This window comes from Chinchilla lanigera, unplaced genomic scaffold (genome assembly GCF_000276665.1).
Source record: "Chinchilla lanigera isolate Chin_1 unplaced genomic scaffold, ChiLan1.0 scaffold00077, whole genome shotgun sequence".
NCBI lineage: Eukaryota > Metazoa > Chordata > Mammalia > Rodentia > Chinchillidae > Chinchilla > Chinchilla lanigera.
Genome location: NW_004955478.1, coordinates 2,796,437 through 2,811,336, shown reverse-complemented (window position 1 = coordinate 2,811,336; position 14,900 = coordinate 2,796,437). Strand labels below are relative to the sequence as shown.

Below are 14,900 nucleotides of genomic sequence, written 5' to 3'. Positions count from 1 at the left end.
GAATTTCTGTGAGCTAACTCACTCAAATCTCATACCTTGGCAATTGTATTACTCACTCTTCTTTGTAGAACATTTCCACAGAGGTGGGACTGCTGTGACTCTCCTGTATATTCTAATTGAGGTGGTTGGGTTTTTTTCTAGGACTTCTCAGAAGTAATATGACATTCAGCTGTCCATAGTTCAATTTGGTTCTATTTCATTCAGAATTTGTTTTTGCCTTTATTAACTATGAATTGTATGACTCTCTGATACTAGATGGTATCAGTTCAAATTGTACCAATAGTATTTATTCATTGTGTGACTTTGGAATAGCATATTAAAATATTTAAGTCTTAATTTACTTTTTTTTGTTTTTTGGTATTGGGAATCAAACTCAGGAACTTGTGCTTACTGGGCATGCTCTTGTGGCACTGAGTTATATCCCTGGCCCTTTAATATGTTTACTTAAAAGTTGATACAGTGTAGCCAAGCATAGTGGCTCAGTCATGTAATCCCAGCACTCGGGAGGCTGAGGCAGGAAGATTGTTGTGAGTTCGAGACCAGCCTGGGCTACAAAGTGAGTTCAAGTCCAGCTTGAACTGCATATCCAGACCCTGTCTCAAAAAGACAACAACAAAAAAGTTGGTACACTCATTTGAGCATTTATCTTATAGAACTGCTTAAGAATTAAGACAGATAATGTCTGTAAAACAAACTTACTAAAGTTCTAATGTGATGCTTAAATGGGTGCTTTTATTTCCAAATGAAGTAGCTTTTGCACATTTGAGGGGCCACACAACATTCAGAAGGAAGATTTTGAAATGGCTGGAAGCAGTAATTTTCAGATTTTATTATGTACCAGATGAGCAGTACTAAAAGAAAATACATGGGGCTGGGGATTTAGCTCAGTGGCACAGTGCCTGCCTGGCAAGCGCAAGTTCATGAGTTCAATTCCCGGTACCGGAAAAAAATCAAACCAAAAAAGAAAAAAACAAGAAAATACATGTTTTAAGTGATGTGGAAAGTTGATGTACTGCCTTTCTAATTCAGGAGGTAGCAATATTTCATTACTCTGTGAATCAGACTTCTCAGAACTAGCATGAATTTCTACCAGACAATTAGGAATATTTTGACTTCAATGTTTTAGACGGTTGCTACTAATTGAGCAGATTATAACCAGAAACTGCTTCAAAGTTTTCAGATATAAACTTTACTTTTTGGAGTATAGATAAATCTGCACTTAAAATATTGCTTAAGCTATAAATGTACATCACCCAGCCAACCAAGGAGGTAGTACGTTCAAACTGTTTTCTGTTCTCTTTTGAACTCCATTTTAATTAAATCCTTTCACGTGGTGAAATGTTCAGTTTGCAAAAACGATGTGCACACGTTTAACTTCTGAACCCCACAAAGGAAAAAGTTCTGGTCATTTTATGTGCATTTTTTCAATGTGATCACAAATACAGAGTTAGCTGTGTAATTCCAAGTGAGACATGATCTCACTGGAGGTTTGTTCCTTGACTAAATTTCGGAGTTCTCCACAAAGGACAAGAACGATCACATTGTCTCTGTGCCCTTGTCTCCTTCCTGATGTCAGAGATTTTTACCCGGAGGTCCCTACCAACATTTTTTGGAACAAATACTTTGTGAGAATTTCATTGGTTTTTGTCCCAAAGGCCATTTAGTGGTCAAACTGGAAACCAAGAATGGAATAAGTTACCTTATTAAGTTTTTTTTTTTTTTTTAAATCAAAAGTGTTTATTGTGTCTGCTGGGTTTCAGTAGAAATGAGAGGGGCAGATCCTGATGCAGGAAGCATCACCTGAAGCAATTTTTCAAAGTACACTTACTCCACCAGATCCTTAAGGAAACACTACGAAGAACAGGCCCTCCGTACAGCCACATAGGACGCATTTTTCAACATCCTTCACCATGACTATTTCGAATACTTTCCATTCCCCTTTAAGTCTCTACGCCTGCGTCCTCTGCTCACTGCGTATTTCTACGTAACAGGAAAATAATTTCGCAAACTTCTTGCCGCTCGGTCTGGAGACTTACCTGCATCCGTCCCGTTCTTTCCTCGGAATTGTCCTTGACGCCTTCCCATCTTCCTCTCAGCTCTCCTGCCTCCTTTCCCTTCCAGCTTTCCTTCAAGATGGATTTCTGATAGTTGTGCTGTTTCCCAAGTAGCTCTTAAACCCGTTCTCTTTTTGCTCTTCCTCAAGGTCAAGCAACACACTGCTGACAGCTCTCCCTATCTCCCACCTGGCCAGTTCATTCTCAGCACCAGAAACACACACTTCAGGGCTCTACTGAAGTACTTTAAGTTCATGCCAATCACACGGTGGCTCACCCCCTGAGCAGAGCCTTTTCGTGTTCCCTTAGAATAACATTAAGTCTTCATGACGATATAGCAGGGACTGCTCGCCGCCCCAGCCCTGTCTCATAATTCTCTTCATCTCAGATTCTCAGATGAGCCAAAGGAATATTTTTTTTTCTAACTTTTGCTACTACCTCCTGTTCAGTACTAACTCAGTTTATCTCCATCAGTTTGCTTCAGGATAAATAGAGTAACGGCATAAACTGCACCATTGGGTAATGTGACTCAACCAGTAACGACCGAAGAACGGATTCACTGGAGAGCAAAAACAAACATATCTCTGCCTTTTAAGAAGTGAAGAGCCTACCCAAAAGTGGAAAACGCTAACCATGAAAATAAGCTTAGTCACCGGTAGACTTTTAAGTTAAATATTTATCGTTTCCTTAATTCAGAAAGACTTAGGTGCTTACTGAATTATAGGAAAACATTTTAAGACTCTAAGATAAATCATTTTTCTGTATCCCTTTTAACATGATAGCTTCTTGCTATTAAATCCAGTTCTGGTTAAGTCCAGATTCTTTCCCTGCCATTCATTTAAAAGGCTTCAATTATTGCTCAGTGGTACAAAAACTGCTTTGAGGTATATATGATTTACTGAGAATGCACACTGGTACCCTGATTTTGCTCAATTTCACTTTTAGTACTGAGACCAAAGGGCATGTTTTTCTGGCCCCAAAATTAGCAATTAAAGGCTCTCTATCTTTGTGTGCTTCTCTCATTCATAGTAGCTTTGAAGTAGAGTTTTGAGTGCGATCTTGATTGATTCTGGGTAGTTCAAGCAACACATTGATAATAATAAATTAAGGTATATTATATCTGGAGGAGAAAACAGTACATTGAGCAAATTCTGATACGTGATTGGTTATATAGTGTGGTGTAGTTCACAAAAGCCAACTGTATACATGTCTTACCAAAGTTTCATCCTGAGCCCTCATTGCAGTAACTTGAGATACTAGTGATAGGAACATTTATGCCGCAGAAATTAGAAACTCTACAAATCAGTCCTTTGGTCATTCTAAGAGAGCCTGTTAAAATTTACCAGCACTCCACTCCTTATAAATACATCCACCTTGCTGGGCGTGGTGGCACATGCCTGTAATCCCAGCACTTGAGAGGCTGAGGTAGGAGGATCGCTATGAGTTCGAGGCCAGCCTGGGCTACAAAGTGAGCTCAAGGCCAGCCTGAACTGCACAGAGAGACCCAGTCTCAAAAAAAAAAAGACAAAAAAAAAAAATACCTCCACTTTCTGTTCAGCAGTCCTGGTTGATACCTGTTATCCGGTCTACTCAGGATGGTAACATCTGTCCCTATGGTTTTCATCATTCACATAGCTGATTAAGTAATGGGTATTAGGAATACGAGAAGACTGGAAATTTTTCACAGGAAAAAGTGAAGACAGCATTAGAGGGTAAGAAGTGAGTACGAGATCCTTATCTTTATTTATCTGAAGGGCCGACAGCTGGAAGTAGTACAAGACTTGTTTTGCAGACCTTCTGGGGACAGTATCAGGACAGGAAAGTCTTAGGAAGCCCACAGGGAGACACATTTTTATCTGAGTTTAGGAAGGACTTCCTCTTCGGTAATGTGGAGTCATCATAGGACAGGAGCAGAATACACAGGGAAATGATCCATGAAAACGATCAAACAGAGATTGAGTCACTCTGAGAGGGTATTCTAAAGGGACTCTAAAAATGTATTCTGCTTATATTTCTGATGATGTCTGCTATGAGCTGAGTCTTCTCACACGGTTACTCAACTCCGTCATCTTGTCAATTCCCAGAGGGTGTTCACTTGCTAATGTGTATGGTGGGGAGGAGAAGGAAAGAGTCACCAAAAGAGAAATGATTCACTCAAATTCAGAAAAAAGAAATCTAAACAGAAATTCTTTTACGCTCCTTCACTATTAAATCTAATTTTGGAGAAAGTAAATGTTAATCAACTCTCTCCAGATTTCAGATTTTGATATGTATTAGGATAATCTACTTCACCTGAGCACAGTTTTGCTGAGAGGGGACAACCTCAGGAAGTTTCAAGTAACTTTAAAAATCTAAGTAGCGCGAGAAACTTTCAGGGGGAACACGCTGTTTACTAGTGCAGACTTCAAACACTTCCTCCATATCCTATGGTGGTCAGGCAGATAGAATAACAGGAAGCCAGCAAATCTCAAGAATGAATGGCATTTGTGGAGTATGCTACTGTAGGTCTAGCTGACAGCACAGGGGGTGAGGCTGAGACAGAACAATTTAACTGTTTTTGTTTTTTGGGTTTTTTGTTTGTTTGTTTGTTTTGAACAAGGTTCTCCCTCGTTCAAGCTAGTATTGAGCTCACTAAGTAACCCAGGCTGGTCTTGAACTTTTGGTGATCTTCCAACCTCCAGAGTATGGGGATTGGTGGCATGCACCACTATGCCTGGTTTATAGTGGATTTTTGTTTGTTTGTTAAGACAGGGTATGTAGTTCTTGCTATGTAGCTCAGGCTGACCTTGAACTCATTATGCGGTCCAGGCTGGCCTCAAACTCCCAAAAATAATCCTCCTGCCTCAGCCTCCCTAGTGCTGGAATTACAGCACTTTTCGAGGCTGAGGCAAGAGGATTGTTGCAAGTTCGAGACCAGCCTGGGCTATAAAATGAGTTCAAGGCCAGCCTGAACTGCAAGCAAGACCCTTCTCAAAAAGACCAAAAGAAAGAAAATAGAACCAAAAGTTGTCACATAACAATTTTAAAGTGAGCCACAAAAACCTAGTGCTTGCTTTACTCCCTCTATGGAAATGTGCTTCTATTCTACTTGTTTACTTTAAAATCTAGATTCTACTTAACGTACATTCTCATAAGATTTGCCACAGAACTCTAGTAAAGTCAATAACATAATTGTTGTTTTCTTTGGTGCACATTTTACACATATATGTTCCTTAAGGAATATATTTTATTGCATTTTATGAAAGAAATGACATTTATACATTTTGTGGATCCATATTCTCTTACACATTACACTCTCCAAAAATTGAATTCACTGATCTGGTTCTTTGAGTCTACAATGATACTTCCCAACCTAGGATAATTTTACTTCTCAGAAGACTTTGGATATGTTTCATCATGTTTCTGGCTGTCAAAACAGGAGAACTTGGGTTATACTGGGATCCAGTGGGATGGGTTTAGGGATACTAATAAACATCTTATAAGCACAAAACATCTTCACCTGACAGAAAAAAGTCTGGTGCAAAACATGAAAGTTAAGAAACTCATGCCTGAAATATTCTGTGCCTTTAAAATTACTCTGCTGGGGCTGGGGATTTAGCTCAGCGGCAAAGCGGCTGCCTGGCAAGTGCAAGGTCCTGAGTTCGGTTCCCGGTACTGGAGAAAAACCAAAAAAAAAACCAAAAAAAAAAAAAAATAATAAAATAAAATAAAATGAAATTACTCTGCTAAGGGTAATGTAGGTACCTTGTCAGTAATGCTAGAAAAGCTATCTAGAAAAGTGGCAGTGCATACCTACAATTCTAACAATCAAGAAGAGGCATCTGAGACAGAAGAATTGCTTTTTTCTCAAGGTTGGCCAAGAAAGTGTAGTGAGACTCCTTCTCAAAAAACAAAGAAAAGAAAAGCTTATAGAGGGGCTGGGGATTTAGCTCAGCGGCAAAGCGCCTGCCTGGCAAGCGCAAGGTTGTGAGTTCGGTTCCCGGTACCAGAGAAAAACCAAAAAAAAAACCAAAAAAAAAAAAAAAAAAAAAAAAAAAAAAAAAAAAAAAGAAAAGCTTATAGAAATACTATATATAAATATGATAAATAAAAATACCTATTATTCATTAAATATATATATTCCAACTTCTCTTGTGGTTTACAAAGGATTTAAATCTATAATCTAGTCCTAATATCAATATATTTCTGAAGGTATATGATTATAATCAAAGACCTCTTTAGTGCTCTATTATTTCCTACACATTTTTCTCAAGAGATGGATACCAAGTATCAACTGTATATATCTGGCAATATTCTAGAAGAGCAAATAGTTTAAGAATAGTTCACAATTAAGATTTGGATTCATGGTAGGATTATTTTAATTCACGCTTGCTGAGAAGTCGTAGGATTTATGTTTTCTGTAGTTTAGGTTGTTTTATACATTATAAAAGCAAACAGTCTGTTTATGGAGAAACTAGACAAAGTCTTTTGCATAGTAAAGGAAAAAAGATAGAAGCAGAAAGAAATGATTGAATTACTTTTTTTTACACAATTATTTGAAATCAGTGTTCACTACCATCACATGCACAAAGAGAATCAGTGGCTGCTTCTGTAGTAGCATTCCCTCCCCTCCCCAGAGTTTTGTGATGGAACCATGATATTAAAAATGATGCCTTTTTCATATTTACCAAAAGTAATCATTTTAATAGACATAACTCAGAGACATAATTGCAACACATCTACTTAATTTTTAAAATGTGGCAACATTTTATGTGACAGAGTTATAATATCTCTCACATTAAATCAAACAAACAAAAGAAAAAATGCATATGTATACACAAGGATAGCTGGGATAGGTTATTGCTGATGTCTGCTCATTTATTAAAAGGAACAACTAATGCTTGAAATTATTTTTTCTTGGGCAATTTTGCTTGCTTGTATCTGGTAATCAGAATGACTGATTTGAAGACAACGGTGTACAATATAGCAGCCATTGTTGAATTCCTACCATCTTGTATGGTGAAACTCTGTAATGTTTCTAATGTTTTCTTTTTATTACTTGTTATTGTCTTTGATTGTTTGATCAATCTTGCATGCTTACATCTGGTGGACTGAGCAACTTTGTTGAAGATAACAATATGTAGGGTAGCAACCACTGTTAATTCCTATCATTTTGTTTTGAGGTCCTGTTTCATTTTTTTTTTCTTGTTGTGTTGTTTTGCATTTGTCTTCATTGTTGTCATTTTGTTATTTTTTCTCTCAAAAATAGAAAAAGAAAATTTTGGAAAAAACAAACAAACAACCCAATCCCTTCCCTGGATTCCCAGATCCTTTCTTGTACCTCACCGTTTCCATGTGGCAGCAGAACTCCCTGAAAGTTTGATGCATGTTGTCTATATTTATTCTTACACTGTTACCAATTTTGTTAATCCAGCTAGGCATTTGTTACCAAAATTGTGTTGTGACATTTTTCCTCAAGATCACCAGTGAGATACTATTGTCAAATTAGATTTCAATTCTTCTTAGTTTTCACTTTGACCTAGCACTAAGATATAACATTAACAATCACTCCTTTTTTTTTTAACACTTTCTTCTTCTTCTGTCACATCTCATGTTTTGTTTTGTTTTTTATCTTCAAGCAATTCTCCATCTTCATCTCCTGTTCCTGATCCTTCTCATTTCCCCAACCACAAATTGAGTTGTCCCAGGCCATAGTTGCTGGAACACTTCCTTTTTCTTTTCTTTTTTTTTATTTCAAAGGCTAAAAAATCTAACAAACAACAATGAAGACAAAATCAAAACTAAACAAAAATGATACATGACCTCAAAACAACATGATAAGAATTAACAGTGGTTGCTACAATACATAGTGTTATCAGCAATACACCTATCCCATCTATCCTTATATCTGCATACAAATTTTGTTTTTCATTTTCAAAGAGAAATGGCAAATAACAAAAAAAGCCAAAATAACAAAAACAAATACATGAACAATACAGCATAGTGAACAATAAAAGTGATACAGAATTTCAAAGCAAGGTGATAGGATATTAACAATGGTTGTTATATTACATAGTGTTATCTTCAAAATGGTTGCACAGATAACCAGATATAGGCATGCAAGATTGATCAAATGATTACACATTACACAGTTCCTTTCCATAAACCAACAGATATGAGTAGTATAATTATCCTAGTTATGCTGTGTGTACATATGGAGCCCTTCTTTTTTCTAACCACTCTGACTTCTTGTGTGGACTCATCAATGCCCACAGTATTAACACCATGGATGTACTGATATCGCCCGTCTCACGCCTCCATTCTTGATGTCTCCCCTGAATTCCAGAGGGATATATCTCCTACCCACTATCTTCATTTGGTTGTCAGAGAATGTATCAAATTTACCACAATAAAAATAAACTATTGGGTTAACTACTTCTAAACTTCATTCAATTCCATTATCTCAGTACAAAGCACCCAGTCTCCCACAAATGTCAAGAGTTGCATGACTAGTTCATTCTATGGTATAAGACTTCCTAATGATGTAAAGTGCTCACTGAACAAGAAATTTATTCCCTCTTTTGCCAAACTTGGAGAAAGCAAACAAACAAGCTGCCACACAAACCTGAGTCCTTAAAGAAGAGCTAAATCTTGTTCTGAAGATCACAACTGAGGTTATCACACATTTCTTTGGAACTTAAATGAAATAATGTTGAGCAAGAAGCTATTTATCTTAGATAGAGGACTGCATAGTCAGACAGGGTGTGTGTTTGCACAGAAAAAAGTATTCACTGCGACAAATAATGGAGCATGGACCTTTAAGAAGTTCATACTTGGATAAACTTGTACAAACCTTGGAAGCATTAGTAAGAGAAGATCCAACCTCCCTGCTTAATGAAATTAAGGGGTGATTGGGGGCCTCGGTGTGATTTGGGGAGGTTATAGCCACTGAAGAAGATCACAGAGGTGTGACCGAATGACAGAAACACAAATGAGGTCAGGAAAACGGTATTTTGCTTTGATTCTCGTTTCTTTCAGCCACCATTGGCAAGACTATCCACTATGAGTAGGCATGGGAACCAGTAAAAGAAAGTGTCCATTCACTAGAGCGAAGCAGAGAATTCAGCAGAGTATTGTCTGTGGTGAATGTGTCCGGAAAGGCAAAGGGTAAGATTCTGCTGTGAGGTTTCTCATCTCCATGGTGGTAGGTGCTGACAGCTTCAGGGAGTGCACTGAACTGGCAAAAAGAAAAGAACCCTGAGATGTCTACACTTCTGTGCTCTTATGGGATGAAAGGGACACTAGGTTTGGACTTGAACTTCATTAGCTGCAACTAAGGTAAGGCTGTGTAGCGTTTACAATGAGATGCAACCCTGTAAGTGTTTGCGTGCTCTCTTGATTTCATTCTTTTGTGTGTATGCTGCTTACAGCTACCTTTGCCGTGCTTCCATCAGCTCAGCAGTTGTGCTTTATTCTTGTTTGGTCTATGACTGGGGCTGGTCTTTCTTTCCCTCAGATTATTTTTGGGGAGTGCTGAACCAAACAGATTAAGAATGACAGTGCCATTTATAGATGTGGTAAGGGAAGTAACATTCACAGAAAGAGACGGAGAGGATGATGACTTGGGCAGCTGAACATGACTTGTTGACGTGGGACAGTAGGGAAGAGGTGAATCTTTAATTTCCTGTGGAAACGGTCATTCATGACACTGTCTCGGATGTCTTTGTCACTCTTCCACTGTCTCAGCATGACAACAGAAACACATTAAGAATTTGAGACTGTGTGAGGAAATATGCTGCTATCAATTTGGAATTAATTCCATCCTCACAAATAAAAACACAGAGAGCGACACTACAAATAACCTTATGAAAACAACTGTTGAAAGGTAACTTTAATAAGTAACTAGCTCTTTGGGCGTAGATGTCTCATTAGGCATAAAAGTACTAGGCTTTCTAACTCTTAATGTCTTCCTTCTGTTCATTGTTTTCATTTCAATTCGTAATCTTGACTGTTGCTATGGAGTGAATAACACCTGCTCCAATACTCCATGCCTGCAGGGTTCCACTTCGCCAGGAGAAATGGCACAGATTGAAAAAATTCATCCTGTCTAAACGGAAATTCTAAGACTATAATAGATGCATGACCAAGGTTTAACCATAAATGTTATTTTATGGAAAACAGTAGTATTTTCCTTTTAAAAGCCTTGGAATAGTCCTGAGAATCTAGGGATGTGAAGGCCAATATCCCGAAAGCTTCAGAAAGCTTGCAGTGCAGAAGGTACAACTCACACTGCCTGCTCATTAGCAGCATGATCTTCCTGAGTTACGTAGCTTCTCTGCCTCCTTTACAACAGCTTTGAATAGTCTATCTTGTAGAGATTATTTAATCTCTTTTGATATGGTACCTGGCACATAGGGAGCGCAAGCTAAGTGGAGACACAATTTTTATTAGCTGTTTTAGAAAGGAAGAAATTCTGATAGAGGAAGTGAAAGTAGTTTAATAGCTAAACCCAAAGTGACATCTCTAATGGCTAAATTCCAAGGAGCACAGCTTTTGTGCAGAGGTTTTGAAAGAAAATGCAAGCCAATTGCAATTTTGTAATGAGGAAAGTGGAATAAAGTTGCAATATCAAAGTTGTAGTTCAGGTGACTTATAGCATCCCTGATCAGCTGCTCTCATGGTTTTCTGACCAGGAATGTGTAACTACGAGCTTTTAGATATTGGTATTACAACCCTGGTCTCACCCGTCAGTTGAACCCAGTCTCTGTGGATCGGTGAGGAAAGTATGCTGGGATGGGCTGGCACGAGGGACCAAGGGTCAAGAAGGCTTAGGGCCAGGGACATTCTATTTTGTTTATATGGTGTAATAAAGACAAAACATTTCACGTTTTCATTTTTTAGATACAGCTCCATCAAAACATTTGCTTTTAGATGGTCTTTCCCAATAGCCACATCTGCACTGTCATCATGGTTGCTTATACCAGTCAAAGAAGAAATTGCTGTGTGAGTAGTTAAGCTTTAGGCATAAGTTACACACATTCAAGGGCCACTGATTATTTTATGACACTACAGGATTTATCTCGCATACTTATCCTCTTTGAAGGGATAAGGAAGAAAGGAGCCAAATAACTAAATCTGAGTTCATGGAGGGAAATGGCAGAGATGAGATGCAAAGAGAATCAGTCTGACTTCAAATATCAACTCTAACTTTGGAAGAGAAAAGCATTATGTTGTTGACGTAATAATAAATAATATATCTGGAGTAACAAGTTGTGATAAAAGCATGTTAAGATGGGTAGAAGATATACATCTTCAAAACATGAATTTAATCTGCCTTTAAGAGGCAATACCTCCAACAGCATGTTGGGTGAGGATACCCTGGAATCCAAGGGTTCCTGAAGCAGAATCATCTGATGCCTTTGCAAGTTTCCCGGTGTCATTTCCCTGAGCTTTCCTTAATGGTGACTCAGAAAATTTATATCCAGCCTGAGATGTTTGTTTTGGTTGTTTTTTAAAATTTGACCTATGCTCGTGATGGCACAAGGAACATGAAAATTAGTTATCTAAAATAAAAAAAAAATCACTGGACTGAGAAAAGTTCCACAAAGTACTGAAACGTGAGATAGGAAAGTCTGTCCTGTTGGCATGAAAAATACTACTGATATTTTTTTTTTTCACTAGAAAATTCAAGTATTTTACCTTTAAGGAGAAGTTGAGGTCTTTCTGATATTGCTTATTTTGAATCCATTTGGGCAGATTTTTACCATTGTCAATTGCACAACATTGGAGTAAATGCTATGTACAAGTTAATGACAAAGTAAGTTCTTACAAGGTCTTAGTGTTAAAAGATAGCTACAGAATTACCTGGTTTAATCTCCTAACTAATTCAGGAAATACTTCTGTAAACTGATTTTCCAATTCTGGGTAAGTCATCTCAATCTTCAAAAGGCTGTTTCCATTTTTAGCAAAACTAATAGTAAAAGTATTCTTTTTGATACAGACTTCAGCCTGCATCTCCTCAAATTCTCTAAGCAAATCCTAGCCTACCCTTTGTGATAGGGTAGTGTCGCATTTCTACTGAATGAATGGTTCTGCACATCTACACGGAAAAGTACCAAGAGTCAAGTCATGTCCTAATTATTCCAGGTCATGTAGATCACACAATACAGGGAACGTAGTTGGTCCTCAGTAAAGGTTTTGAATGCACAAGGGTATATCTCAAGAGTTTCCTTTTGCATTTTTCTTCTTTTTATTCCTTACTCTGTTTTTTTACCATTACAGTGAATTCTCTCAATAAATAAGATACCCAGAATCCAGCACTGCCCTGCAGATATGAAATCTCTCCAATGAAACAAACTTTTATTACTTTCACTGGGAATTCTGTGGGGATGAAAAGCTATTTTTGTTGAATCTTTGCCTTGATTTTCTGGGAAAGATGTTTTCTTCACCTCATTTGCCACCCTTCCTATCTCACTGCTTCTCTTTGTTAGGCTTCTGGGCTAAACATGGGATCAGATTTTAGTGGAAGCAGTTACCCAAACTTCTCTGCCTGTAACTTCCCAAATCCTTAGAACCAAGGACATTTGATCTCACATGCAGTTCCTTCTCCAGGTTCTCAGATGGGTCATTGCTTACAAATCCCAAGCAAGTGGCTTTAATGTACAACTCAGGACACTGACCAGAATTTATTGTAGTTAACCCCAATCAGGAGGACTAGAGTTCCCCTTTTTTTCCTGAGCTCATATCTGAAGACTCATCTTCATCCTGATTTTTCCTTCAAGATATTTTTTGCTTCTGTCAATTTAAGTTAGTGATTGATTGCCAAATGTTTTTCATGGCCTCTTTCTTGTAATATTTATTACCCAAGTATCCATGAAGCAATCCATCAATCTAGTTAGAGATCAATTCTTTGTCTTTAAAATGGGGCTGGGGCTGGGGATTTAGCTCAGCGGCAAAAAGCACCTGCCTGGCAAGCGCAAGGTCGTGAGTTCAGTTCCCGGTACCGGAGAAAAACCAAAAAAATAAAAAAATAAAAATAAAATAAAATAAAATGGGGCTAATATTGATACATAGCTCTCAGGCTTAGTGGGAGAGTTAAACAAACACCTGGATATTAAGAGCATGGCATTAAAAGCAGTTTCTTCTCTGGCTAGGGATTGATTGTGTCTGACCATTATGTACTCACAGTCTGGGGATTCTCATCCCCAGCTCCTTCCATCCCAGGGGCTTGGTCACTTTGTACCAAATGTGTTTGATGTGCTAATGGCTGCCTGCCTGATAATCTACTTACTACCTGTGCTCACATCTCTGAAATCTCAACTCTGTATTATCCCTTCCTTCTGCTCCTTGTTCTCTTTTCTGTCGATTTTATAGAGCTCTGACACTCTTTTCTCTCTATACTAGTCTCCAACAGCCTCATGGCATTAGGGTCATTCTATAATCACAGTTCGATCTTCCCCAAGCCTAGCAAACACATCACTATAGCGGGGCCATTTTAAATTTGTGGCTTTACAATTTGTTAGTGTGATTGCAACATCACCTATTAATCTGTATGCCTCAGATTTGATACTTGAGCAAGCATGACTAACTTCTTCTTAAATCAGTACTCTCAGATCTTGAAAGACATTCTCTGGTCCCTAGACACACAAGCAAGATGCTATAAGAGCTGTCTTTCAAAACCAGCTTTTTGTCCAGCAGTAGTAATGATCTTCAAGGCTGGGAGACTCAGAATGCTGGGTGTCTCCCATCTATAATGCTAGGTGATACATCTAGCATGAAGAGAAGACATTACTTCTACCTGAAAATTTCTGGGGTCTGGTGACAGCAGTGGAAATAGATGCTTTACCCTTGTAGAATTCCACTGGAAATGAAGATGGAAATGTACCCTTCTAGGTGGCAAACAAATCTTAAGTTCTATGCATTTATTATTAATTGGCAAGTGAAAATTGCACGTATTAATTGTTATAGGAAATTGTTTTGACATATGGATGCTTTATGGGATGGCATGACTTCAGATATCATTAATGTTTTCACAGTGAGAACACTTGAAATCTATTTTCCCAACAATTTTCAAGAATACAACAAATCATTAGTTACAGTAACTGTTGTAATACAGATCCCTTGAATTTATTTCTCCTATCTGACCCAAATCTTAAGAGAATTTGAACAATGCCAGTTAAGGTACTCTATTATCTTTGGTTTTATCCAGGAAACAGACCTCCTCCCTCACAATTCTGGTGTAAATTTCTTTTTATTTTACTGCTGCTGTGTTGACATGAACATAAAGTCCTTTTGTGTGTGTGGGGTCTTTATTTTCTATCCTCCTTTCTGTATCGGATAATCAATATTAAAATAATTGGAAGGCAAGTCTGGTCAGCTTTTGAAAGTGTCCTTGGGAAGAGCAAATCGATTTTCTTTGTTCCTCAGCAAAAATAACCTTGAGCTACTCAGAAACAATCTAGAGGTTGCCTAGAAGAGAGATTAGAATGTCTCCAACTAACTAATCAGGAACCAGGCCTATATGTACGTACTTATATGCACACACACACACACACACACACACACACACACACACACCTCTTTTTCAGCGCTAAGCCTCTTTCATTAGGGTTAATTCTTCCCTAAGACTCAAGCTTCTGACTGCAGAAGAAATTCATGCCAAGCTACGCCTGTGTACTTTGGATCTATGCAGGAGGAAGCTCTATCTTTGCTGCTTTCCTCAGGATACTCTGTGACATCACCGTCGTGGATTTGTTTATCTTCATGTGAGAACACTTTGGCTTTAATTCCAAAGGGCATCCAGAGACTAGAAACCTTTCCTCTGGTCCACTCACTGTCTGCGCAGTCTCACAATTGGCAACATTCTCC

General features: G+C 38.1%; 1 protein-coding gene across 3 annotated transcripts in view; it reads left to right on the top strand.

Moving 5' to 3' along the window:
• Kcnj16 (potassium channel, inwardly rectifying subfamily J, member 16) overlaps positions 1-14,900 on the top strand; it is a 58,120-nt gene that overhangs the window by 22,485 nt on the left and 20,735 nt on the right. Inside the window, exon 1 of one of the 3 annotated variants that reach the window (XM_005402103.2) lies at positions 8,836-9,029. The exons of 1 other annotated variant lie outside the window; for it this stretch is intronic. The gene's annotated coding sequence lies outside the window, so the exon portion shown is untranslated. Of the gene's footprint in view, positions 1-8,835; positions 9,372-14,900 lie in introns of those variants that run through there. One more of the 3 variants, XM_005402102.2, reaches the window with a different exon arrangement.